This window comes from Choloepus didactylus, chromosome 4, assembly GCF_015220235.1.
Source record: "Choloepus didactylus isolate mChoDid1 chromosome 4, mChoDid1.pri, whole genome shotgun sequence".
NCBI classification, from domain to species: Eukaryota; Metazoa; Chordata; class Mammalia; order Pilosa; family Megalonychidae; genus Choloepus; species Choloepus didactylus.
The window spans coordinates 60,960,798-60,987,106 of record NC_051310.1 but is presented as its reverse complement, the minus strand read 5'-3'; the positions used below and the strand labels follow the sequence as shown (position 1 = coordinate 60,987,106).

Here is a 26,309-nt window from a genome sequence, read left to right as displayed (position 1 = left end):
GTACAAACTAAGCACCAACTCCATTTCTCCTTAAAATTTATTTTTTAAATTACTTTTTGTTGCCATACTGTGGTTATAAGCAAGATTATAAGCAATTCAATGCAGAAACAGAACCATGGGTTGCCCCAGGATTCTTTAGGGTTACCAATATAACAAATATGCAGAATTATCTGTGCATGTAGCATGGTTTCCTGCATACAATTTGAAGGAAAAAAAAAGCAATTATTGTTTCTTATTCTATTACCAATTTCTCAGGTTTGAGACTTCCTTTTTCACCACTCCCCAGGCACCCAAAGGAATACAAAAACAGTTCTGGAATTTCTGCCAATGATGCATTTTCATTGTAAGAACATCTGTTAACTACCAAGCTAAGTGAAAAGAAAAAATGAATAGAACATGGCCCCAACCTTAAGGGACCCAAATACTAATGGATAAGAAGGACATAAAACAAATGAAAACAATATAATTTGTGCTGAAATAGAGGTAGAGGCAAGACACCATGTGTTCCCAGAGCATCAAAGACCCGGCTCTGCTTATGAAGTCAAGGACAGTCTCTGAGAGAAGCTGAGTCTTAAAGGATAAGTAGGAGTTTACCAGCAGATAAACAGGGGAAGGGATAAGGGTATTTCTGGCAAAAGGAACAGCATGTTTCAAGAAGTAAGAAGAAAAGCACAGCCCAATCAGGGTTGCCTTGAAGATGGATGGATGTGGAGTGGTGGATGTGAGGTTGGATAAGGCAGTAAGGTTGGAGGGTAGATGAGCCTTGTATGCCACACAAAGGAATTAAGGCTTGTATCTCAGCAACAGGAGATATTGAAGAATTTTAGCAGAGCAGTGACATGATCAACTTTTCATTTTAGAAATATATTTCTCATGGGGATAGCTCAAAAGAGAGTAAGACAGAACAAAGTAGGGAGTATTGCAGTCATACAGGAAAAAAACAAAGCATTTATGTAATAAGACTGTGACAAGAGGAATAGAGAGGAGGGGTTTTATCAAAGAATAGTTTGATGGTGGAAATGAAAGGACTAGGAACTATAAATCAGATATGGGGTAACAAAGACAAATGAAATTACTCTCATTTTCTTGCTGTGGGCTACTGGCTGTATCTTCATTAAATGAAATGGAGACTATAGAAAGGGGAACAAGCTTTAGGTGAAGGTAATGCATATAATTTGGGGAACATAAAACTTGAGAACTCCGAGGAACATCCAGCCACCAGGCTCAGTAAGCAGGAGAGAGATCAGGCCCAAATTACAGTCTCCTTAAATACTCCCAGATACTAGTGGCTGCAAATAAGATCACTGATGATTATTAAAGTATTTTACAGGCTTTTGTTTTCTGCATTGGTAAAATCTATCAAGCATAGGGTCACATTTAATAATCAATAGCATGATGAATGGTGACATGTAAATTTATCTCCTAAGAAGTGAACACTTTGCAGTCTTAGTGTGAGTAACTTAAGCTCATGTTAAGAGTTCTGAACTGTATTAATCTTCTTTCCAGGTCAATCTATACATTCACACTCTTTCTGTCTTTCCTGAGAGAGGTTATTAGGACCAGTTGAAAGCAATGAGGTTAATAACAGGGAGAAAATGATCTTAAATCTTAACATCTAGTCTTCAGATTTGAAGACAGGTTGGTTGGCACTTCCCAACAATGGCCAGATTAACCTTCTGAGAATTTTATAAGAGCAAAAGATGGAAGAACTGTTTAGCAGGCAGTAGGCCAAGTTCCTAGAGTTTTTATTGTCTGAAAGAGGTTTTCCTATATAAGCTTAAAGATAAGTAACAACCACTGCCTATGGTTGAGAGAGATAGAAATAGAGAGAAGGGGAAGGCTTGAGGGGGAAAGAGAGGATCTATTTGTATCTAGAGTTACAGCTAGAATTCACTGGTCTAAAATTAACCAAAGATTTGTTTTCATAATCTTTCCAACCATTAATAATGTGCTTCTCATTTTTCTTAGACTTGGCATCATACGTATTTAAACTTGTATTTAAAAGCTCCTGGTATTCTTTGGCACTTGATTTGAAGGTGATTCACATCTGTCTTTCATTGGGCTCTTGGAGGATCTCAGATCTATGCCTAATCCTCTCCCACTACAGTGATTCAAAAGTGGTTACCATTTTTAATCTTAAAACAATCCATTTTGTAATTTTCAGATGTTAGTGAGTTGGTATCAGGGTTGATTTTGATTAAATATTTCTAGGAGGAAGTAAGCAAACTGTTCATGGGACATCAGATCAAAACAAAGGTTATCCTTGGGGGTGTCTCAGAACATTTCAGAGAAATTAAATCCTCTACCTCTCAGGTTAATGTGCATGGTCACCAAGGTGTGTTAGGAAGACTCACCTGGTGACTTCCCTGAGGATTGAGTTATCCTGTGTCAGCCCTAAATTTCTAACATTTCCTGTTAGTTTGCTTGCTTGAGGGTTAAGGCAAGACTGGACTGAAAAGGTTAGGGAATCAATTAACTCTTTTGCCTGGGAAGATCAGCTCTCCAGGCAGTTTCCTGAGGTAAGTCTTTTAAATTCAACAGTGGACATGAACAAGGATTCCCCTGCCTCCACCCCATGTTTAATCTATTGCTTCCCCAAAGCACTTTGTGTTAGCATTTGGGGGAAGAGGCGGGTGACTGACAGTTGAATAAACTGCCACCAAGAGCATCAGGATGTAGTTGTGAAGACACTAACTATGAGGACTTGGGAAACTAAGTTCTGGCTTGAGTGCCGACTGCCCATGCTACTTGCCATCTCTGGGCTTCAACCTCTAAAAATAATCAGAGCTAATATGTATTGAACATTTTCTATTTCCCAGGAACTGTTATTAGCACTTTGTATAGTGTCTCATTTAATTCTCAGATTTCTGCTGTGGGGTATGACTATAATCATCTCCATTTTGCAGAGGAGGAAACTGAGGCACACCAGACTTAAATAATTTGCCCAAATTCACACCATCAGCAAGGATAGCTGGTATTCAAACTCTGGCAGACAGACTGTCTCCAGGCTCTACTCTTAACCATGACACTATACCACATCCTAAAATGCAAGGAAGAGATTAGAGGACCATGAAGGTCATTTTAGCCCCACCACTGGGGGGCTTATGTTTTTAGGTTATGAATAGCCACCATTTGGAACCACCTCATTCCTTCCCACCATGGGACTCTGCCTTCACTCTTAAGCCTTACAAGTAGCATTGCAGGATTTGATTTAGATCTTATGCCCCACAAGAATGCTTCTCAGGGCCATTCTTTCCTGAGCATGTGGATTAAGAAAGATCTCAGTGATAGTTAGACCTTGGAGAGATTAAGTGTGTGGAATGTTGGCCACAGAGAAAAATGCTGCAACAAGAAGCTGCAAACTGCAGGCAGCAAGCTCCCAGCTAGCTGACTTGACAGGGACAGTAGGAAATCTGGAAAAGTAGTTGAGGCTGGTGCTCCATCTCAGGGCCAGAACATGGCCAGGGGCTGTTGACCCAAAAAACCCAGCAGCAGCATCCAGCCAAATTCAGGCTAAGAAAGTAAGGCTGTGTGCAGGGAAGAGAGCAGATTGAAGCCGTCTGTGGAAGCCTTTGTCAAGGTGTGGGTGAGGGACTGAGAAGGGGAAAGAGGGAACAGAGAGTACTGGAGGGACTTAGAACACAAAGGTAAAGGGGATTATAGTTAAATTAGTCTCAGTAGCCCAGTATTAGGCAAAACTGCTAGAATGAGCTGTGAAATGGAATGAAGAAGGAAAAGAAGACAGCTAACAGCTACCAAGAAGAGGAGGAAGTGGAAGATGCACAGCTTCCTGTAGAAAGAACGATGACTGAAGACAAAGCTGGGTGGGGACTAGTCCCTGGGCTGCAGCCACCGCCGCTGCTACACACACACACACTCACACACACAACCGCTGCCTCCGCCGCCGCTCCGTGGGCAGCTACTACTACTGCTGGGCTGGGCTGGGCTGGGCTGGACGGGTTGCGCCGGAGCTCGCCTGCACAGATCAGCTCCAAAGAGAGGAGAAAAGCCACGCTCCTCTGACCAAGCCGTACGAGCTAAGGTAAACGAAACAGTTCCCGTGTTGCTTCCTTTTTAATTGAGGAAAATGACCGTTGCCTGTGGTTTTAAGGGCAGATTTCTAAGGGAAGCTCGGGACATTGCTTCAGGATTGGGGGTGGGGGGCGGAAAACAATTAGAATGGGTTCTTTTAGACGAGCTTTTGGGATTTAGCAAATTTGTAACACATTTGCTTCAAAAAATAGTCATAGTGCTTAGCTACTTTAGTGACTCGTCAGAAAAACACGCTATATGGAAGGAGCTGTTTCATAGTTCCCTTTGAAGAAAAGCAGGGCTTAGTTGAAATCAGTTGGAGCTGGGAGAGCCGGAGGTCTAATCAACTGGCTGTGTTGCAGTCCCCTTGTTTCAGGGGTGTAAGCGGTGTAAATTGTTAATTGCTTTATCTTTCTTACATGCTGCACAGGGGTGTCGTCTGTTTTGCAACATAATGGCTGTGATTTAGCTTTTGTTGTTGTTGTTAAATCCTTTTGTGCTCAGAATATGCCAACAATGCCTTGAATTGCGTATGTGAGGGGCAATGTTTACCATTAAAAAACGGTGTCCTCCTCCGTCAGCTTCAGCTCTGTGCAGCTGCTTTCAGGTTAACCTCAGAAATAGCTATGGTCGCCAATAGGTCTTATTCTAAAGTTGCATCCTTGTTCCAAGGAGGGTGGTGGAGGTAGGGAAGGTCCTGAATCAGATATTGGTGTTACAGACGTGTAGAATTTTAGTCATCTCTAGGATCGAGGTGGGTGTAAACCTTAGTGATGGACAAAATGTAAAAGTGGAGCTGGATTATTTCCTTACCTGTGTACGCCAGAGAGAGACTGAAGTAGTAAAATCAGAACGTGGTTTTATTCTTTGATTTTCTTGAGCAACGGATGTTCTTAATGAGAGTCTGTGACTGTGGCTTGTTCATATTTATGAATGACATTTAAAAGTGCAATAAATAGGACTAACGGATTAGAAATGAGATTGTGGGGTTCTTTTAGAAGGATATGTAGGAGGAGAGAGTTTAATACTCTTTAACAGTGTGATTTTAAAAACTAAGCTTTCTCTTCAACAGAAAGTACAGATAAGCAATAAACTGTCATTGATAAAAGGTTTTTTTCCTTGAGTTTCTATAACGAAAGAAGATAATTTTTCAAAGGAAAGAAATAATGACATATGGTAAAGATAAAAATGTCATATTTGGATGCACATGAATTCTTAAAATACAGTTTTTTTAACACCAGATAAGCTAATTGAGAGTGTATATGCCGCCTCATTTACCACCATTCTCATTTGTGAAGACCTGTAGGGTTTTTTTTATGCCATCTTTGTGAAATTGATTTGGCTTCTTAAAATTGTAGGGTAGCAGCACATTTTCAGAGATAGGAAGCATTTGATAGGTATTAAAGGGAAAAAAAAAATTATGACTAAGGTAAACCTGAATCGTGTCTAGAAGGTGAAGGGTTGCTGGGGAGGCATGTTGAAATCAAGGAGCTCCCCTGAGGAATTTGCTGAATTTCATCAAACCTGTGGGCAAAACAAGTCATGCCAAGGATTCCACAGTTCCATCTGCCCTTTGCTTCCTGAAATAGAATCTGTAAAGACAGTCTTCCCAGAGGGTAGGCCTAAGGTAGAGTTTGGATCCAGGATGCCCCTAATTAGAGTTGTGTGGTTAAGCTATTGAGGTAGAAAGTTGAGACTCTGCTGCATGAATGAGGATGGGATTCACCGTTTGGTACTTACTTCCAGGCGGTATTCATTAGATAAAGCCAACACCCTGCTTTGCTGGGGATGTGTGGACAATCTGCCCTTACTCTTCTGTATGTATTTCCTGTAAGAGCAAGAAAATGAAACCTTGGCCAATAGGCAGAGTAGTCAAGAGGGCCCCCCTGCTATCTTTCTGAAAACAACTGAGAAGTACCTATTTTTTGCATAGCACAAAACATTTCTTTAATTGCTAAATTCCAGCTTGAGGCAGAATTATAGTGAGTAACAGCAGATCAGTAACTATGATGGTGGAATATTTAGGAGAAAGAGGAATTTGTCCCTACGATGTCAGATGAGTCTGTTTCCACTCATTCTGGCCATATGGAATATTGAAAGACATAATGCTTTTGCTTAGGGTATTCAGTGACTTTTGAGGGAGTCAATCAATTGTATGGCTTTTGTTTCCCCGCCTACCATATGGTCAATGGCTGAATGGAAACATGACTCTATTATTGCATGGCCAGTCCTGGGCCGCATATGGTGGGCATTTATGAATGTGTTTATTTGACTTTATTAGCCTGCTTCAGAAGGTAGGCCCAACTTTTAAGTAGAGGGTTCTATAGTCAAAGTAGAAAGCCTGTCTGAATGGGTACAAGAAAAGAACAATATAGACTGAAAACAGTGCAGGCTTCCAGTCAGACAGATATGCCTTTGAATCTTACCTCTGGTCCTTACTTTTTGACCTAGCACCTTAATTTATAAGACTTAGTTTCTTCATTGTAAAGAGGGGTTTAATAGTACATAATCAAGTTTTTATTTTTGGGAGGGGGATTTTGTTTTGTGTGTATACATGTGTATGTGTGCATAAATGACTGCCTGGTACATACTAGGTACTCAATTTTTTTCTTCCTTGGTGGCAAAAAGAAAAATAAACACATTCTTGACTTTATCTACTACTTCAAAGATTCAAGGAGCATTTTTGATGAGATCTCTTAATGTAATGTGTCATAAAGATCATGATTATAACATTTGTATTTAATGTCCTGAGTACAAAGGTAAGATACATCTCTTAAAAGTAAAATTTTAAATCAAAAGGAGAAAGTAGGAAAATCTGTGTAGCTCGCAATAATAAGTGGTATCTGGAACCTGATAGTGAAATGCAAACCCTTATTGGAGACAGTCATGCCAGTGTTTCTCCTGGCCAAATCCATGGACCAGGCTACTTATTCCCAAGGAGACACTGGGGGCTGATGGCTTCAGTTGCCTATCTGGTTCCTACTCAGTAGCTGAAACTTCTCAGGGTGAGAAACATGCCCAGTAGGTAGTAGGGTCAGGAAAAGAGAGCATAAACTAAAGTACTAAATTGCTCTTAAAACTTTTATAATGGAAAGCATTAACATGGTATATGGTGCGGTGAGGGGTGGGAGGAGAGACTTGGCTACAGTAGTTTAATAATAGATTTCTGAGACAAGTTTCTACCACTATGTGATTCTAATCTAAATTTCACTTTTAAAATTAAAGAATCCTTCCATGCTTCATTTTCCACTACAGATTCTATTCCCAATTCTGAAACTTGTGAGGCCGGGTGTGGATGAGGCTGGGTGTAGATGAGGCCGAGAGCTGGGCAGAAAGAATAGGAGGTACCCATAGGATAATAATAAGATCTGACATTATGGTGTGGATGTAGAGGCTGAACTTAAATGGTTAGAGGGGCTCTAGAAGGATGATATGTTGACTTTTTATAGTGCACTGGATACATGTGTTGGGAGGGGTTGGATGATGTGTCCCAATTTTGTTAAATTTGCAAATTTATTCGTTCTACAATTACTGGGAGAACCCAAGTGCCTGGCTTTAATAGATCTGGGTGAGAAAGGAAATTACAGAGCTCTGTTAAGACTGCTTCGCCTATAACATCCCCTGCCATGACGGAGTTTAAAACAGGAATAGGATTTAAGTGGCATGTCCAAGAGTTGCACAGTTAATACCTCACCTCCCAATTCAAAATACGGCCCTCTTTCCTATAGTAAGAAAAATTGATAGACAAGAGTGCTATTCAAATTAAGTGAAAGTCTTTATACTTTGTCACTTTTAAAATGGTTTGTAAGACCAAAAAAAAAAAAATTGTTTAAAAAAAGGTGTTATATTTACATTTAATGTCCTATGTAAATATGGAATTTCTGTGTTTAAATATGTTCAAGTGTGAAGATGGCACTGTGGAATACAGTTTCAAATTTTCAGTTAGAAGTATTAGAGATGTATGGGATTCCCCAAAACTCCTATGTTAAAGAAAACAAGTTATATTTAATGGGAGTTAGTGTTCAGACAGTGTATAGAGGCTTTCATTAAATATTTAAAAAGTGGAAGCTCAATTCAAAACCTTTAGTGATAAGTTTCTTAGAAGTGGTACCAATGTATACCCAAGGTTTGAGATAAGACAGGATCAGCCTGTTTATCTCTTGGCAAATATGTGAGAACAGTCAAGCTCTTAACTGAAAGGTTTTGAAAAACCTGTCTCTTGACCCCTTCCTCCCTGTTCCCTTAGCCTTCTCTTGCCACCCCCGCCAGTGCGGTTGTCCAGTCAGGCATTCCCCAGATCCTTTCTCCCAGAAGCTAAAGGAGAGGGTCTGGAAACTGGGCTGATTGCTTTACTCCAGGTTTATTGCGACATCAGGAGTGCCATCACTGTTCTTTGAAAATGCTTTTCTTCTTTCTTTTATTTTACTTTTCACTATTTCCTTCATAGTTTCCATGGAAACTATCTGACCCATCCCCACTGCCTTCATTCATTGCAGGCGACCTCACCTTCTCTTTTTCTGAGAAGGCATTTATTACAGATTCCCTCAACCTCATTCCTTATTACCTCAACATTTCTGCATGTCTTCATTCATTCTCTTTTCCTTCCTTTTTAGGTCTGATTAACGGATAAGTAGCCTTCCTCCAAGCCAAGAGTAAACCCTCTACTTGGACCCTCCATTCCATTCTCTTTTACTTTCTAAGGGGACTATGTTCTGACATTGGTTTTATCTCTTTCCTACATATTTGGTTTCTTTCTTTTTATTGGCCCTTTCCTCTTTGCCTAGAAACATGCTTGGGTTTTCCATCCACACATACATTAAAAAATAAATAAAACAAACCTGCTGCCAACGACACTTCCCCTTGACTTCGTGACCTCTTGCCATGTTGATGGCTTCCAACTTCTCCACTAACTCCAACTCCTGCTGCCTAATATGGGTGTTCTCAGGATTTTATTCTTTGGCCACTTAATTTTTCTCTCTATGTCATCTCTTTAAATCACATCTTTTCCTGTGATTTTGACCAACGTTGCTATGTGGGTCAGTCCCAAATCTGGTGCTCCAGCCTGATCACTCATCTTTTCTCTTAGATTGCACATCAGACTGCCATCAAATTCGACCGGACATTCAGCCCATGACTAAAACTGAAACTCATATGTCCAAAACAGTGCTTCACAACCACCACCTTCCTCACCACAAAACCAGTTCCTCCTCTGATTCCATGACAGTTAATGACACCCCATTCTCTTAATCCCTCATTAAGCCCATCATTCCCCACCCCACCCTAACCCTGAGTTGCAGTCAGTTGCATAGTTCTTTGCTTTATGGTTGGAAATATTTCTTGACACTGTCTACTGTTTTCCATGTTAACAGCCAGTGCCCTAATTCAGGTTCTCCTAACCTCCAGCTAGGTTGATTTGTTGTTTGCATTCTTCCCCATCCCTGGAATAACATTCTTCCTTCCCCTTCCATGCTTCACTCCCACATTCTTCCTTCTCTGAATAGCCAAATTCTATCTGTCCTTTAAGGCTCAGTTCTAATGCTCTCTCCTCCATGCAGCCTTCCTTGGTTCTCTGCTCCCCCTACCCTCAAATAAGAGACAATTTTTACCTCCTCTGAAGTCTGTGGTTCTTTGATCACAGCACTAACTACCTTCTAGTTTATGGCAATCTGCATATTTTTTTCTTTTTTATTTCTTTGCAAGCTTTTTGAGAACAAAAGCCACACCTGATTTCATCTTTGTCTTCCTTATAGCACACAATGCAGTTTGTTCATTACTTTCTTGAGTGACTTATTTTTTGATTCAGAGTGTGCTAGACAGAGAACTTGCCCTGTAGGAGTGCATAGATTACTGGGGGAAATAGACAAATGAAAAAGTAATTACAGTACCTTAGTCTGTCAGCAAGCTTAACTGACTGTTGGTGATGTGCCGTGCACCTTTCCGGCCAGTTCTTTGTTTACTTGGAACTTATATTCTAGTTTGGGAGAGACCCAGTAAACACATTAACCAGTGATTTTTAGATCTGGCTGTGCAACAGAATCACTGGGGAGAATTCGAAAAAATACCTATGTCGCAGTCTTACCCCGGACTAATTAAATCAGAAGCAGTCAGAATTAAAATCCATTGACAGAAACAAATTTCAATACAAGAAAATATCAGGTAATGGTTAAATGACAAGATAGAGAAAAACAGAAACAGGTTGGATGATAAGCGATTGTGTGCATGGTGTTGGTGGCAATGGGGAGTTTACATTTGAATGAATGGTCGACAAAGGCCTCTCTGAAGAGGTATCCTTTGACTTGAGACCTAAGTGATTCAGCCACACGAAGATCTGGGGCTGAGGCAAGAGGGTTCCATGGAGAAAGCGCAAAAGCCTTCCTGAAGTGAGGATGAGGTGAAATTCCAGAGGAAATGTGGCCTTCTTCACACATGATGATCTGTAAAATATGTTTTTCCTCTACAGAAAGCAGCTTTTCTATTAAACTAGGCAGGATGCTTGGCCACTCCTTTGAGTGCTTGGTCTGGGTTGTATTTTATTTAGATCAAGTTGATTTACATAGGAAGATTACTTCGTTTAATTATATTTTTTCTACACTGCAGTCAGCACTGCAAAGAGTGCTTGTTGTCTGAATTAAACACCATTCTTACTGTCTAAAATCACCCTAGGTACTTGGTATTATCTCTTAGATGAATAAAAAAGAGAAGGCAAGGATTTCTGCCCTTAATTCTGCTTTGGGGAATCAGGGAAAACCTCACAGAGGAGACAATCAAACCATACGTAGTAAGCACTCAGTCGTGTTTGAATGAGTGAAGATCAATACGTTTCACGAATTGAATTGAGAGCTAGCATCTGTTGAGCCATTCTGTTTGTGCTGCTGTGTGCTGGATACTTGTTATACATGACTGTTTTCATCTAGCTTGAAAAATAACCTTGAGGTTAAGTGCAGTATTTTTCTTTCATGGTGCTTTTGGCTGCAAGTAAAAGAACTCCCCACTAAAATGATGTAAACAATAGGAAACTTATCTCAAGACCTTTGAAAGGAGTGTGGTTCCAGAGTTAGTTCTTCAGTAGCTGGAAAAAGTCATCAGCAATGTGAATTCTTTCCTTCTTCCCACTCTGACATCCACAGCAGATTGGTTTACTCTATTAGGCTGGTTTCCCTCACTGTACCAAGGTGGCTACTCCAGTTTGGGAATTACAGACAGATTTTAATATCTAGAAGCATAATAAAGGAACTGATTTCTTCTCATGTAACTCTTTCTAAGGTTCCAGAAATACTGTCTCCAGCAGAGTTCCCCTCATAAATCACATGACTTTTAAGTGACTAGAAGGGCAGAACTGCTGTGATTGGCAAATTTAAGAATTTTCTCCTGAGGCTCTGGAGCAGCCCAGCCTCTCTGAAGATGTTCGGCAGAAGCAGATAAAGGGTCTAGTCTATTAGCAAAGAAGAAGGGGTTAGTGGTTATTGGGTAGGCAGTCAATAGAGTCTGCCATTTTAAATGAAGATACCATGGCTCAGAAAGATTAAATGAAGTACCAAGATCACACAGGTTTGAGTTGGATAGGGTTTCAGCATCCATGCTTTTCCCTTGGAGAAAAAGAGATAAACACACCAACAAACAAAAAAACTTGTTTGTTTGTTTGTTTTTGACAATGATGATCTAGGTAAATCGAAGGAAGAATCCTGGAGAAAAATCCAAAATGGCTGAAGTAAGACACAGTAGAGAATAGCCTTTAAAACAATTTTCAGAGGAAAATACAGTAGGTCCTATAAAATTATTAAATGCTATAAGAATGGCATTTAATTTAGACAACCAGCTGTGCGTTTCTGCATTGTAAAAAAATATATAATTAAATTGAGTCTTCCTGACTGGTCATTTAAATCAATTTGATCTAAATGAAATCTACTCTGGGCCAAGTAATGAGCTAGCAAGGCTGAAGGTTAGCATCTGTAGGACTTGAATGAAAGCCTTGTTTCTGTAGAGATGGATATATTCTGTAGATTACAGCACCTGTAGGAGAAGAATAAATAATCTCCAGAATTTCTGATTGAGTTATTTTGAAAATACGTTTTCACTTTCCAGCTCAGGAGGCAAACTCAGTCCCATTACTGTTGCATTTTCTCAGTGGTTCCTACATTCCACTTTGGTCCTGTATTTAGAAGATCACATATGTTGAGGTACAATACTGAAAAAGGGAAATTTCAGTGGAAATGCTGTCATTACAGTATTTTGACTGCTTGTCTTAACAGTGTCTTTCTGTGCGTTTTCATCATAACAGACTAAGTATTGATGGTAGGAGTATCTTTTCTGTAATAAATGTTTGAGTGCCTCCTACTCTTGTATTTGCATTTTTGAACAGAAAAGTAAAGTTATTTTCTAGGCTTTGCCAACAGAGTTCTGCTTAAGAAGGATATTTGTCTCATCTGTGCAGAACCATTAGAGAAAAATTGTGAAAAAACTTAAACAGGGAAAAAAAATCACTGTCATTTTAGAGGCTTTCCTTAGAGAACTGCAATTGATCCATTGCCTTTTATTTTTTAACCTTATGAATAATGCATGTGTTTAGGGAATATTGCTGTGTATGGACATTAAAATCATTTCACTTTTTTTCTTTTAAAAAACTTGAAATTGAACAGGCCCAAGATTTTTTTAAATTCAGTTTTATTGAGATATATTCATATACCATACAGTCATCCATGGTGCATAATCAACTGTTCACAGCACCATCATACAGTTGTGTACTCATCACCCCAATCAATCCTTGAACATTTTCCTCACACCAGAAAGAATAAAAATAAGAATAAAAAATAAAAGTAAAAAAGAACACCTAAATCATCCCACCCTATTTTTCATTTAATTTTTGCCCCCGTTTTTCCACTCATCTATCCACACCCTGGACAAAGGGAGTGTGAGTCACAAGGACCCCACAACCACACCGTCACCCCATGTTAGGTACACAGCTATACAATCGTCCTCAAGAATCAAGGCCACTGGTAGCAGTTTGATAGTTTCAGGTATTTATTTCTAGCCACTCTAATACACTAAAACCCAAAAAGGGATATCCATATTTTGCATAAGAATGCCTTCCAGAGTGACCTCTCAACTCCACTTGAAATCTCCCAGCCACTGAAACCCTACCTTGCCTCATTTCGCCTCCCACTCTTGGTCAAGAAGATCCCCTCAATCCCACGATGCCGGATCCAGGCTCATCCCCAGGAGTCATATCCCGTGTTGCCAGGGAAACCCACACCCCTGGAAGTCAGGTCCTATGCAAGGGGAAGGGCAGCGAATTCACCTGCTGAGTTGGCCTAGCTAGAGAGAGAAGGCCCAAGATTTTTAAGCAATTAAAATAATAAAAATTTAGGATAAGGTGACATTTGGCTAGGCCAAAAAAAATAAAAAAATAAAAAAATAAAAAAAGCTTCTACTGCTCTTTTATTATAAGCCTTAAAAAAAATCCTAAAATAACATGGTGTAGAAAATTATACTCTAAGAGTTAATATGCAAGAGAGCATAGTAAAAGACATAGGTTTGAAAAACAGTATCTCTTGGTCAAGTTGCTTAAACTTTCTTTGCCTTAAAGAGAAATAATAATGGAGAAATGACAATTACAATACCTAGTTCATAAAACTGTCAGGAGAAAATTATATAAGGCATGTAAAATGATTATTTAGCATGGTGCCTGACTTAGAGTAATCATTCAAGAAGTGCAGCTATTTTTAGCATAATTGTTATTGGTACCACTAATCTGGAGTAGAATATCTTTTATTCTATCCTTGGTGTTCTTACCAAATCTTAGCAGAAATGATTTTTATGGTCCAACATTAATCCTAGGTGCTCAAAACTTGGAGTATAGAATCAACTAAGGAAGTCTATTGCCCAGGGATAGTCAGATGTAAATGTTTTGGCTTAGTTAAGTGTAAGCCTCAGATTTGCGGTATTTGTTCAGGATTCATATGTTTAGTCAGTAGTGCTGTTCATTGAATACTTCCAGTTCTCTTTTCCAAATCATGATAGGCTCATACTTTCCTGTCTGCTTTAGTTAGTAATGACCATGTACCCTGCATTGGCCAGTGTTCCAGTTTGCTAATGCTGCTGTTTTGCAAAACACCAGAAATGGATTGGCTTTTATAAAGGGGGTTTATTTGGTTACAAAGTTACAGTCTTAAGGCCAATAAGTGTCCAAGGTAAGTATCAACAATAGGGTACCTTCATCGAAGGAAGGCCAGTGATGTTCAGGAAAACCTGATGTTCAGGAAAGACACGCGGTTGGCATCTGCAGATCCCAGGTTGAGTTCTGTCTCCTCTCTCAGTTCCTGTGCATTCTTCTAATTGTTGCTCTTGGGGCATTTGTCCTCTCTTAGCTTCTTCAGAGCGAAAGTCTGCTTTCAACAGCCGTCTTCAAAATGTCTCTGTTAGTTGCAGCAGTGAGCTCCTTCTGTCTGAGCTTTTGTAGGGCTCTAGGAAACTAATCAAAGCCCACCCACGCTGAATGGGCTGGGCCACACCTCAATGGAAATTATCCAGAGTTATCACCTACAGTTGGGTGGGTCACATCTCCAAGGAAAAATCCAATCAAGAAGTCACACCCTAATCAAAAAGATTAATCAATCTGCCCCTACAAGATAGCATCAGAGAACATGCCTTTTTCTGGGGGACATAATATTATACAAACCAGCATAGCCAGTGAAATGCAAGTAAAAGTGAAGTATGTGACTTCCAGGCAGAAGCTATAAGAACCAGTGTGTAAGTACATTCCTCAGTAATTGGCAGTGGTAGAAGCATGGAAATGGTGGCTACACTCTTAAGCCTGGGTTTTTGGATGAGGACAACAGAGAGACGAGCTTTCTGCTGACCTACAATTGTCTGGAAGGGAGAGTAAGAAGTAAACTTTGCCATTTTAAGCAGCTGGTATCTTGGGGTTTTTGCTACCATGGTGTAACCTAGCCTACCCTGACTGATACACTCTGGTTCAACCATCAAACTCTATTGGGAAAAAATATATTTTGGTAGCAGTGCATAAAATATGTATCTATTTGGAGATAGTAATTTTTAATTACTGTGTTACAATGTTATACATGAATATGTACATGCATAATATGTATAGTTAGCATCAGGGGGCTTACAGTCTTAAGTTAAAAAGATTTTTATAAATAATTTCCCTTTAAATTTCTTTTAAAATAAGGTTTGTTTCCATTTTATACAGAGGAATATAAGAATACCAAAATTACTTGTACAAGTATTTTGGAGGGAGGCAACAGTGATGCCAAAGTCAGGACTCTGGATTCCAGGCCTGATATGACCATAAAGCTCTGTCTCTAAGTTTTATTCAGAATGGTGCCTTGTGAAGCAAAGGGGCTTCCTGAGAGAAGATAATGTACTGAGCGATGCCCATGGCCTTCGTCTCCTGTGAGGAAATAGTCTTCCCTAAGTCCTGTCGTGATGTTCCAATTATAAATAATGGTACTTGGTACATAGAGGGTACTAAGTAGTATTATTGAATATTATTGAGTAAATGAGTGAAAGAAGTCCACAGTTCTTCCAAATGTCTGTACTCTTTCATATTTATTTTGGACCTTGGTTTAAAAGCATCTTAGTATTAAGATAGTTTATTCTTTTCTAACACTTCGTGTGACCATGTACTCACAGATTGAAGCTATTTTATTTAATATTTTTTTACCACAGATTTTATTTCACCTGGTTATTTCATTTGGTTCTCTAAAACTACATTATGAAATACCTTAATTATTTAAATTAGGAACAGATAATTATCTCCAGTGTACAAACTCAAATTAATTTCATTATAAACCTGAGGTTTAAATTGATTAATCTTGGAGTATTTAAGGAATCAAGTGAGACTTTTTTCATCCTTAAGGAGAAGGACATATTTGATTTGGTGAATCTCTCCATCATATAGGAGCAAGAAGTTTGCAAGAAAATTTGGATGGCTTTTATAAACCAGCCAGAAAACTGTATGTCTGGGGCTTCTGGGGAAACAATCTGTGAGTCATTTTAAAAAACAAACACTCATAATCACAGTGCATGTTGTTACCATGGTAATTAGGCCTGTGGAGTTGGCTTGCTTATGTTCCTGTAAATGGAGGAAGGGGGAGAGAAACTGAAAATTCAGAGCTTTGACTACCAGCTTCAGATTGCCTATTGCAAGAGAGAGTTTAGAGGTTTCTTGCGAACACACTGGCACAGTCATCCTGAGAGGGAAATGAAGGAACTCTGGCATCCTGCCTTTGTTATGAAAATAGGTTAGCCATATTAGTGTTGGGCGGTGTGATTCACAGAAGGGGAAAGGCCCATTTGGATTTCTCTTGGGAAGAAGGGGGAAAATAGGTTCTTTATCTGACATATAATTACATAAAAGTCTCTAAGGTAAACCTGGTGAAGAGTCTTGTGTGCATGTGCACGGGGCTTTAATGATTCTCTAAAAGGCATCAAATGCCTCTGGCATAACATTACTGCAGATTTAAATGATCTGTGCCTTATTCTGATATGGTTAGAGACTGGTTTTAATGAGGCTGTTGTGTCAGATCTGATTCCCAAGTAGACTAGATGTCTTTTCCCTATTTTATGGGCTTGGTATGACCCCTTGGACAGTCGTCTTATGACACATGCCCCGGATCACAAAAGAGACCAGGAGGTTATATGAGCTCTGACAACTTGGTCACCACCCCTGGAGAAAATAAAATCAAAGCATTCACTTGGTTGATGGATTGTCAACAGAGTTATTGGGCCAGTGTTATTGTAGGATTGATTCACTGTGATTCTACATGAAGAACAAATAAACCTAAGTTAAAGGTATGAGAATTATTGCATTTACAAAACTGTTTTCAAATTCATTTAAGAAGTCTGAGTATCCTTTTAAATGAATAATTACAATACATTGACTGAAGTTTTATTTTGTAGAGTATGGTTATGTTCCTTAAGCAGAGTTTATAGCAGATTTTATTTAGAGTTATAACAGTGTTTTCTCATTTTTCAAAAGACTTCAAATAAAGTGTAGTGAGTTGAAATTAAAGAGTCATATAAACTCAGGGCATTGTTCACTAGCGTATGACGTAATAACTAGTTCTCTAAACTATAGATTTTATTTTTCCTCTCATACATGGGATGAAGGCATATATTGCCCAAACTTCATTCTGTTACCTTAATTTCCTTAACGTTAGTAAACAAAACTTATTTTTTTCCTGAGTAATTCATGCTGAACATTGAAGAAAAAAGAAAAATGGCCTCTTCCATTCGTTATGTTGTTGGTTGAACTGCAAGTAACAAACCTGATGTAACAGCGGCTGAAAAAAGTTAGAAGTTATCTCTTTTTCATATAACAGTCCAGTGGTGGATGGTCCAAGATTGGTAGGGGCTGCTCCGCAAGGTCATCCAGGGACCCAGGCTTCTTCTCTCTTGTTGTTCCATTATCTCTAGCTTCTTTCCCTTGTTTTCATGGTTTAAGGTGGCTTGTCATAAAGACCCACTGTAACGAGCAGGAAAGAGAACGTTGGAAGGGGAGGCTATGGCTCAGAAGTTGCATATAGCTCTTTTGCTATCATCCCATTGAATTTTATCATAGAGCCACACACCTAGCAGCAAGAGCAGCTCAGGAAAGTAGATTTTATTCTTGAAATGTTTGTGCCTAGATACAAATTCTATTATAAGCGTGGGAGAAGAGGAGAGTTAATATTGTGGTGTATCTTGTAATTTCTGCCATTTCCATTGTCCCTTAAAACAGAGGCAAAATGCTATTTAGATTTTGATATATTTTCTCCTAGTCTTTTTTCTAGAAAAAATTATATATCAGGAAGAGATGTATAATACACATTAGAAAAAACTGTATATGATATATTAGAAAAGGATTATGATACATGAAAAGTATAGAAAATAAATATTAGAAAAATATTATGTAGAGTATATGTAAATGTATACATATTAGAAAATTAGTTGGGGTCATTCTGTATATAAAATTTTTTATTCTTTTTTCACTTAACTTTGTATCCTATATTTTTCCTCATTTAAACTTTGTAAAGTTCCATCTTGTGGAACTTTTATGTTTTACTTAATAGACTGTATTATTGATAATTAGACTGTTTCTAACACCTTGGTAATAATTCTTTGCCTACATTTTGACTTTTTGTCTGGATGAAGTCAAGGACAAACAATGACTGAGAACATATTGGAGGCTCTTGATAAATAGTGTCAAACTGCTTTCCAGAGCGGTTGTGCCAATTTACACTATCACCAATAATGTACAAGAATGCCGGACACACAGCACCCTTGACCTGGCTTATTTTGCAAGTCCTACTTAGTCATTGCTATCCTTAGCGTTCACTCTGAAAATAGGTTGTTTTTTTTTTTTTTTTGCCCTTGGCTTGTTTTTTCTTTCTTTCTTTGCTGTCATTAGTCATGAGATAATGGTTTTCTAATAACTTTGGCTCATTTAAAAACATATGACCTCTTATAGACATCTGGGAATATAATTGCTTGAGTTGAGATTGTTTTGTACACGCCAGTGGGAGATCTCTAGAGACACTGATGTTCATTTGGTCCCAGGGCCCAATATGAATTTGATTTCCATCCTAGATGGAGGTAACTCTTTATTCTGAGATATGGTAAAATAGGAGCAGAAAAGAACTCCCTGAGGCTTTGGCAATGCCTTTTGAGCTGGGTGCTCTATAGCTTTTTAGGAGTAAAGAAACTCCTTTTACATAGGAACTTTCTCAGATATGAACCATACAAGGCACTAGCAAAATTATGCCAATTCTGCTAAACATCCACTGAGGACATTAGTGACTCTGGATATAAGTATCTTCCTACTCCCAAGCAGCCTGTAGATGCTTTGGATGCTAAACCTGCTTTTTTTTTTTTTTTTTTTGAATGAAATTCAGTTTTATTGAAATTATTCACATACCATACAGTCATCCATGGTGTACAATCAACTGTCCACAGTACCATCATATAGTCATGCATTCATCACCCCAATCTATTTTTGAACATTTTACTTACATCAGAAAGAATCAGAATAAAATAAAAAATGAAAGTAAAAAAGAACACCCTAATCACCCCCCCATCCTATCCTATTTTTCATTCAGTTTTTGTCCCCATTTTTCTACTCATCCATCCATACACTAGATAAAGGGAGTGCGATCCACAAGGTTTTCACAATCACTCTGTCACCCCTTGTAAGCTACGTTGTTACACAATCGTCTTCAAGAGTCAAGGCTACTGGGGTAGAGTTTGGTAGTTTCAGGTATTTACTTCTAGCTATTCCAATACATTAGAACCTAAGAGGTGTTATCTATATAGCGCATAAGAATGTCCACCAGAGTGACCTCTCGACTCCATTTGAAATCTCTCAGCCACTGAAACTTTATTTTGTTTCATTTCACATCCCCATTTTGGTCAAGAAGATATTCCCAATCCCACAATGCCGGGTCCAGATTCATCCCCAGGAGTCATATCCTGTGTTGCCAGGGAGATTTACACCCCTGGGAGTCAGGTCCCACGTAGCAGGGTGGGCAGTGAGTTCACCTGCTGAGGTGGCTTAGCTAGAGAGAGAGAGGGCCACATCTGAGCAACAAAGGGGCACTCAGGGGGAGACTCTTAGGCACAATTATATGCAAGTCTAGCTTCTCCCTTGCAGTAACAAGCTTCATAGGGGCAAGTCCCATGATAGAGGGCTCAGCACATCAAACCGCCAGTCCTCAATGTCTGTGACAGCATCAGCATCAGTCCAGGTGAGGAAGTACAACTCTTCTGCATTTTCCCTCAGTTCCTCAGGGGGGGCCTGTAAATGTATTTTTATTCTCTGCCCAAATTACTTTGGTATATGTCACTGTTTCACTCTAACCTAGACAAACCTACCATATCTCACTTCCTATTCAAATTTCCATGTAACTGTGGTGTGTTTGAACAAACTGACTATAAAGTTACACTGTTTAGAAAATACAGATCCTGCACCAAATAGACTACTCTTCCCTTGGTCTCATATGGAAGTTGAAGTTTTAAAACAGTCAGTTTCAGCCTTTGTCCTTTGTCCTGGTTTGCCCTAGTTTTATCCAGATCTGCTTCATTCATATCACTAATTGAAGCCTGGACTCTAAACCTGCTTTTATCAGCACGAACTTGTCCTGATCTACCCTCATGAAGGGTTGGATACACACAAATGGGACTCCAACCCTGACCCTCACGTATGGAGCAGAAATGGGCTTCTGACCCTGCCACTTTGGTCCCATTGGGAGCAGATCAGATCAGGTCATGAGGAAAGCTTGTTCTTACTCATCTCACTGATACTAACACACAGCCTCTGTCACCAAGAACTCTGCTTCCTCTAGATTCTCAAGCAGCCTTTGTATTTTCATGTTCTCTTTCAGGCCAGGGATTCTCACAAAGAAAGGGACTCTTATTTTCACAAATCCGTTTCTTAAAAGAAAAAAGGGTTAACAAATGTTTGTTTCTTAGCCTCAGAAATGTAAACCTGCAAGGATCACTCCCCTTCCCTGCCTTTTTTTAACTAGAAGGCCATTACCACCAAATCCTAGTTAAAGAAACATTCATTTGTTCAGTCAGCTCTTATATATCATGATATTTGTCCTTTTAAAAAAAACAAAAAAAAAAAGGAATACATTTTCTCATCTTGTTTTCTCAACAGCCAAATCTGCCAGTGAGCCTCAGGCTTTGGGAACAGAAGAGGTAAGAATCCTGACATATTTTCTCTTAGGATCTTCTTGAATCTAACCAGAACTTCAAGGAAGAAAAACATATTTTAAGTGGTCCAAAAATGAAAGCATCAAGGAAGCGATGCCTTATTGAAAAGAAACATTCATAGAGTCTCTATTAATATTGACATGACTTCAGGATTTAAAGGAAAAATGGCTTTCCTTGATGATAGGTAAGATCAGTTTTCTCACACAGATTTCCCCCATTTTCTTCTAAAAACCTGACTTGGAGACCCTCTGCGGTATTCCTGTAACACCAAACATAATCATTTGGCAGGTATTAAGGACGTACCCTGTATAAGACAGAACCTCAGATGTTAGAACAGAGAAGCGATAACTTGTTCTTAAGAGATTGTTTGCAGGCATTGTTTTACCAGCAGCCACAACAATAAAAGATCAGTCTAATCCTGATGGTGTTTCTTCTAGAAGGAGTTAACTTGGTTTTTGGAATTAGCAAATGCCATTTGAATCCTGTTGTAGCTCAAAAGGTCATTTTATTGCTGAGACAGGTGATAACGTGTTTGCCTCTAGTCAGTGACTTGGAATTTTTTTCCTACATTTTTAAATTTAACTTTATTATGAAAAATTTCAAGCATGTACCAAAGTAGAGGAAACAAGGTAATGAACTCCCATGTCTCCATCATCCATTTTCAACAATTAACGGTGGCCAATATGGTTTCATTTATACTCCCACCCACTTCTATTCATTCTCATTGGATTGTATGGTGGCTTGAATCTGATTGTTGGATTTTTAATTGTTTATTTATATAACCATTTAGTGGCCACAGCAAAATGCTAGTAAAAGATAAAACCTGCTTTTAGCTTGACTTAGTTGACTAGAGCTAGTCCTTCATCTGTTTATTCATTCAGTAAATGTTTATTTATATTTATTTACTGGGTGTCAAGACCTTTCTTAGGATAGGAGGGCCAATCTTCCTCAATTTACATTTATGTGGCTCTTAAATTTAGACTTCTGACATCTCCAAATGAGGTTATCTGCCAGAGATACACAGAAAGAATGGAACATATGACATTAATTGTTAGATGTAAAGGTTTAGAATAGGTCACAATTTTTGAAACTTGTTGTGATATTTCTTCATTTTTTAGTATATTGGGAACGTAAAAAAAAAAAAAAATTCTCCCAGCCTCTGTTCTATCTTCCTGTTATGTCATAAATGCTTATCTGGTGATCTGCCTCCTTTTTAAGAATATAAGCCGTGAAAGGGCAGCAATAGTGTCTAACTTGCTAATAAACATTTTTGCCTCCAACATCTAGCAAAGTGTCTGGCACTTGTTATATATTTGATAAAAACTATTGAATCAATGAGCAAAAGATTGAATGCCTGATGCTTGGAATATGAAGCTGAAAAACATACAGGCCTTGCCTCAGAGCTGTTTAGACTCATGAAGGAGAAAATCTTGTAAAGAAAGAGATTTCTGTGGTTAGTGTTGGTAAGATGTGAGCAGAGTAGTGATGATGGAGGAGGAGAATAACTTGGTGGGGAGTTTGGTAAGAAGGTTGATGGACAAAGGGGTATATGACTGGTGACACAAAGTACCATCAGTCCAAGAAGTAGGGAAAGAGTATTCAGGAAGAAGGAGGCACATATAAAAGTACATAGAGGCCCCAAAAGGTATGGTGTATCCTGGGGACCTTTAGAAATTGAGAGTGTCTGGGATATGGCTAGGAAGTGGATGGGAAGTAGTAGATTGAAGAAATACGACTTGAGAAGCCAGTCGGTAAAGTTGTGAAAGATCCTAGGTGTCATGCTCAAGGGTTTTGATTTTATCCTGTGATTGGGAAAGCAGACAAGGGCACATAATCAGATTTTTAATTTTATTTTTTTAAGGATAATACTGTAGGCACTTGGGTAAAGGTTAAAGAAGTGGAGAGAAATTAATGAAAGGAAGACCAGTGGAGGTCATTGGTTTGGAAATCATGGGCAGGATTTGGGAAAATTGGTGATTAAAGATGAGAAGTAAAGGAGAGGAAGACATCTAGAATAACTCTCAGATTTCTCTTTTGGGAGATCAGATAGGTGGTGATAATTGAGTTACAAATTCAGGAAGAGAGGAACAGATTGAGATCTGTGGAGTGGCCATGTCCAACTGGATATGTCAAGTAGGCTGTTCATAGATGGGTAGAGAGCACTGGTTCTCAGTCCTGACTGCACATCAGAATCCCCAGGGGAGTATTAATACTGATTCTCTGGGGAAAGGCAAAGGCTCCAGGCATCTGTAATTTTAGAAAGCTCCCCAGGTGATTTTAATTGTGCAACCAGGTTGAGAACCTCTGGTCTAGCTCATTAGAAGAAAGGCCTTTTTGCATGTTCTTTTGAAACCTTGTGTAGCTTTTCCTAATGCATAATGAGGTCTTATTGGAGTTAAGTATTTAATATCCTCAGGTGAGGGCTGAGAGGTCCCTGTATGCTACCAACTATTATTAACAATGAAGACTTTTATAAGTGTTTCATGATCTTCTGTCTGATGTTTGTGTTGATTTCTTCCATGCTAATAAATGTGGGGACTGTTGGCATGTTGAGTGGGACAATCTCTTTAATATCCCTATCTTTGGCTCGTTAAAGGTCAGTGGCAACTTCCAGTCATTGTGACATCCAAGCACCCTAGGGAGTCATTGAGCATTACTGTATCTTAACACAGGATCTTAAAGAGGTTACTCGGCGTTTTTCCACTTAAACCTAAAAGCATTTTTGCTTCACACAAAACTATTGGTCTTAGTTATGCTCAGTGGGTTCCTTATGTAAGTGGTTTCTGTGCTAACAAAACTGAAGAAAGAAACTAAACAAAGTAGAAATTTAAAAGGAAATGTTTTGCACTGTCAGAGGGATTTTCAACATGTTTGGTCTAGTACTAAATCTATTTTTTTAAGTCTACTCAGAGAAGCAAATTAAACATTAGGTAAGAAATGGTCAAGTATTGGGGTTTGAAGCAAAATACCACTAAGGCATCATGCAAATGGAGCAGGTGCAGTTATGAAGTATGCATTAGTTTTCTATTGCTGCTATAATAAATTACTGCAAATGTAGTGGCTTCAAACAATACAAATTTATTATCTTACACTTCTGTAGAAGTCTGACAGGGGTCTCTGGGCTAAAATCAAGATATCAGCAGGACTGTGTTCCTTTCTGGAGGCTTTAGGGAAGAAATTCATTTCCTTGCCTTTTCCAGCTTCTAGAGACCCTCTTCCTCTAATCTTCAAAGCAACATTACATCTGTCTGTCTTCTGTAGTCGCATCTCCCTCTGACACTGAACTATACCTGGAAAGGCTCTCTGATTTTAAGGACTCATGTGATTAGATCGGACCCACCTGGATAATCCAGGTTACTCTCCCCCTTTCTCAAGGTCCTTAATTTAATCTTATCTTCAAAGTCTTTTTGGCCATGAAAGATTACAGATTCACAGGTTCCAGGAATTAGAAAGTGGGCATTTTTCAGAGGCCATTCTTAATTGTTCACAAAGACTTTAGGTAACAGGAACAGGATCATCCAACATTTAATTGTATAAGATTGAGAAGGCTTAGGGTTCCCAAATTGATGAAGCAAGTTTTTTGTTTGTTTGTTTTTTCCTTCAAGTTCTTGTTTTGACTCTGCAATTCTCCTTTGGTAGGTTCAGGCACTAAAGGCCTTCAGTTTTTTTTTGGAATATTTGGCATTGGATCAAGTGGACAGGTTAAAGTCCAACAGCTCCTTTCTTGGCCAGACTTTCTGGTACTATAAGTGTGGCCTCTGGAAAGTGTGCTGCTTTTGGCCTTTCTCCAACTCTGGCAAGTGTGCCTACTGTTTGCAAGTTCCAACATCTTTGAATAGCATCAAAGAAATGTGAGATTTTTCTTTTATGTTGTTATATCTGCCTGTCCTGTTATGCTTTATTTATTAGGTTCTAAAATATGGAAATTGGAGAGGAAAATAACTTGTAACACTCACTCTGGTGGTATTTGTTATAGCTAATTAGTAAGTTTGGTTTTGTTTCCTCCCTTCTTTAGGTAGGTTATACCCAGAAAGTAAGAAACTGTCTTTTGCCTAGTGAACAATCATTGAGTTGTTTCTTGAAAATCATCTTTGGAAAGGAATGTGGCTAGAAATTTTTAGTGGAGCTTTTAAAGTTTTTGGTTACTTTTGTAGCAGGCCCCCTTGCTATCCACTTTTAGGTACTTCACAGATGTGAAGATCAAATCTAGGGCTAGCAGTAGGTTAACAGACGATTCTGGTTCACTCAAGACTGATCGGTTTCCTGGGATGCAGGACTTTCAGTGCTAAAATTGTGAGAGTCTCAGGCAAATTGGGTTGGTTAGTCATCCCAGATGTCTAACAGAATGCCTCCACTGGAAAGTGGCAGTCATGTCGGTAAACTGTCAGAATAGAAATTTTGATTGAGCTAAATAATGAAAGATGACAAACCCAGGGATTGGGTTGAAGATGGGGCTAATTCAACTCTTTTGGAAAATCTGGATGCATATATGCGTGTTTGCTCAAACCAAGTAAAAACACAGCCACCACCACCACCCAACAACCCATGATTCAGAACTAAAAAGAACCAGCAACATTTATGAAATCACAAGATAACAGCTTGACCTTTCAGTTCTCTGGTTTTACCAGCACATCCCCACATGTTGCCTCTGATGCTCACAGCTTTGATAACTCTGCTATTGAGGTGATCACAGGCCCTCACGGAATCTTTGTCAGCAGGGCAGGGCCTATGGAAGTAATACAACCCAAGTTTGCCGGTGCAGTAGGGAGCTCTCTTAATGTTAATCCTGTCTTTCGTATAACAGAATTGAACCCCCCCCACCCCCCCCAACTCCTGAAAAACAGCATGGACGGTTCAGGAGGAGAAGTTTTAGGAAGACTCTTGAATGCATGAGCGAAGGGGATTGGAATCTTATCCAGTTATAAGAACGTAGTGCTTCCCAACCTCCCAACAACAGAGCATGAGCTACTTACTTTCCCTGATGTCAAGTTGCTGCATCTGGGCAGAGACCCTGGCTCACCCTTTCCCCCTCCTTCCGCAGTACCCTGCTCCTGGTCATCCGTAGCAAAGCCAGGCGGAACAGGAAGGGGAAGAGTGGGACTGAAGAGGAACCAGGAATACAGGAGATCCTACGGCCTCATCCCTTACATTTCTGTGACCTTTATTTAGAGATTTTTTTTTTCTTTAAGCCACTGAAATTTAGTAAGGAGGATTTGACTTTTAGGAGCTGGCAGTCTTTTTTCTTTCTTTTTCTTAAAAAATGTAATCATTTCCTATTTTCCAAACCCACCTAGTTAGCTGGTCCAAGGAATTCTTTTTCACTTCATATTTCCCTCGCCAAATAAAAGATTGAGCACTATCAGGCATTGAATTAGCATCTGGATTTCTGACAAGGGTAGGTCCTACACAGGATTGTGAATTATTTTGATATTCTCCTTAATCCTTCCTTGTTGGACTCCCAATCCTGGTTTCATTTTGCCATGACTAGCCTCATTTAAGCTTTTGTGTGTGTGTGTGTATCAAACAAGTTCCAGAAATCAGACATGAAAACAGATGAAATCCTTATG

General features: G+C 39.1%; 1 protein-coding gene across 2 annotated transcripts in view; it reads left to right on the top strand.

Moving 5' to 3' along the window:
* The first annotated feature begins 3,853 nt into the window (after window positions 1-3,853).
* Window positions 3,854-26,309, top strand: part of GNG2 (G protein subunit gamma 2) — a 116,164-nt gene continuing 93,708 nt past the window's right edge. Inside the window, exons 1-2 of one of the 2 annotated variants that reach the window (XM_037832720.1) lie at window positions 3,854-4,042; window positions 20,687-20,727. The gene's annotated coding sequence lies outside the window, so the exon portion shown is untranslated. The remainder of the gene's footprint in view (window positions 4,043-20,686; window positions 20,728-26,309) is intronic. The other variant, XM_037832719.1, reaches the window with a different exon arrangement.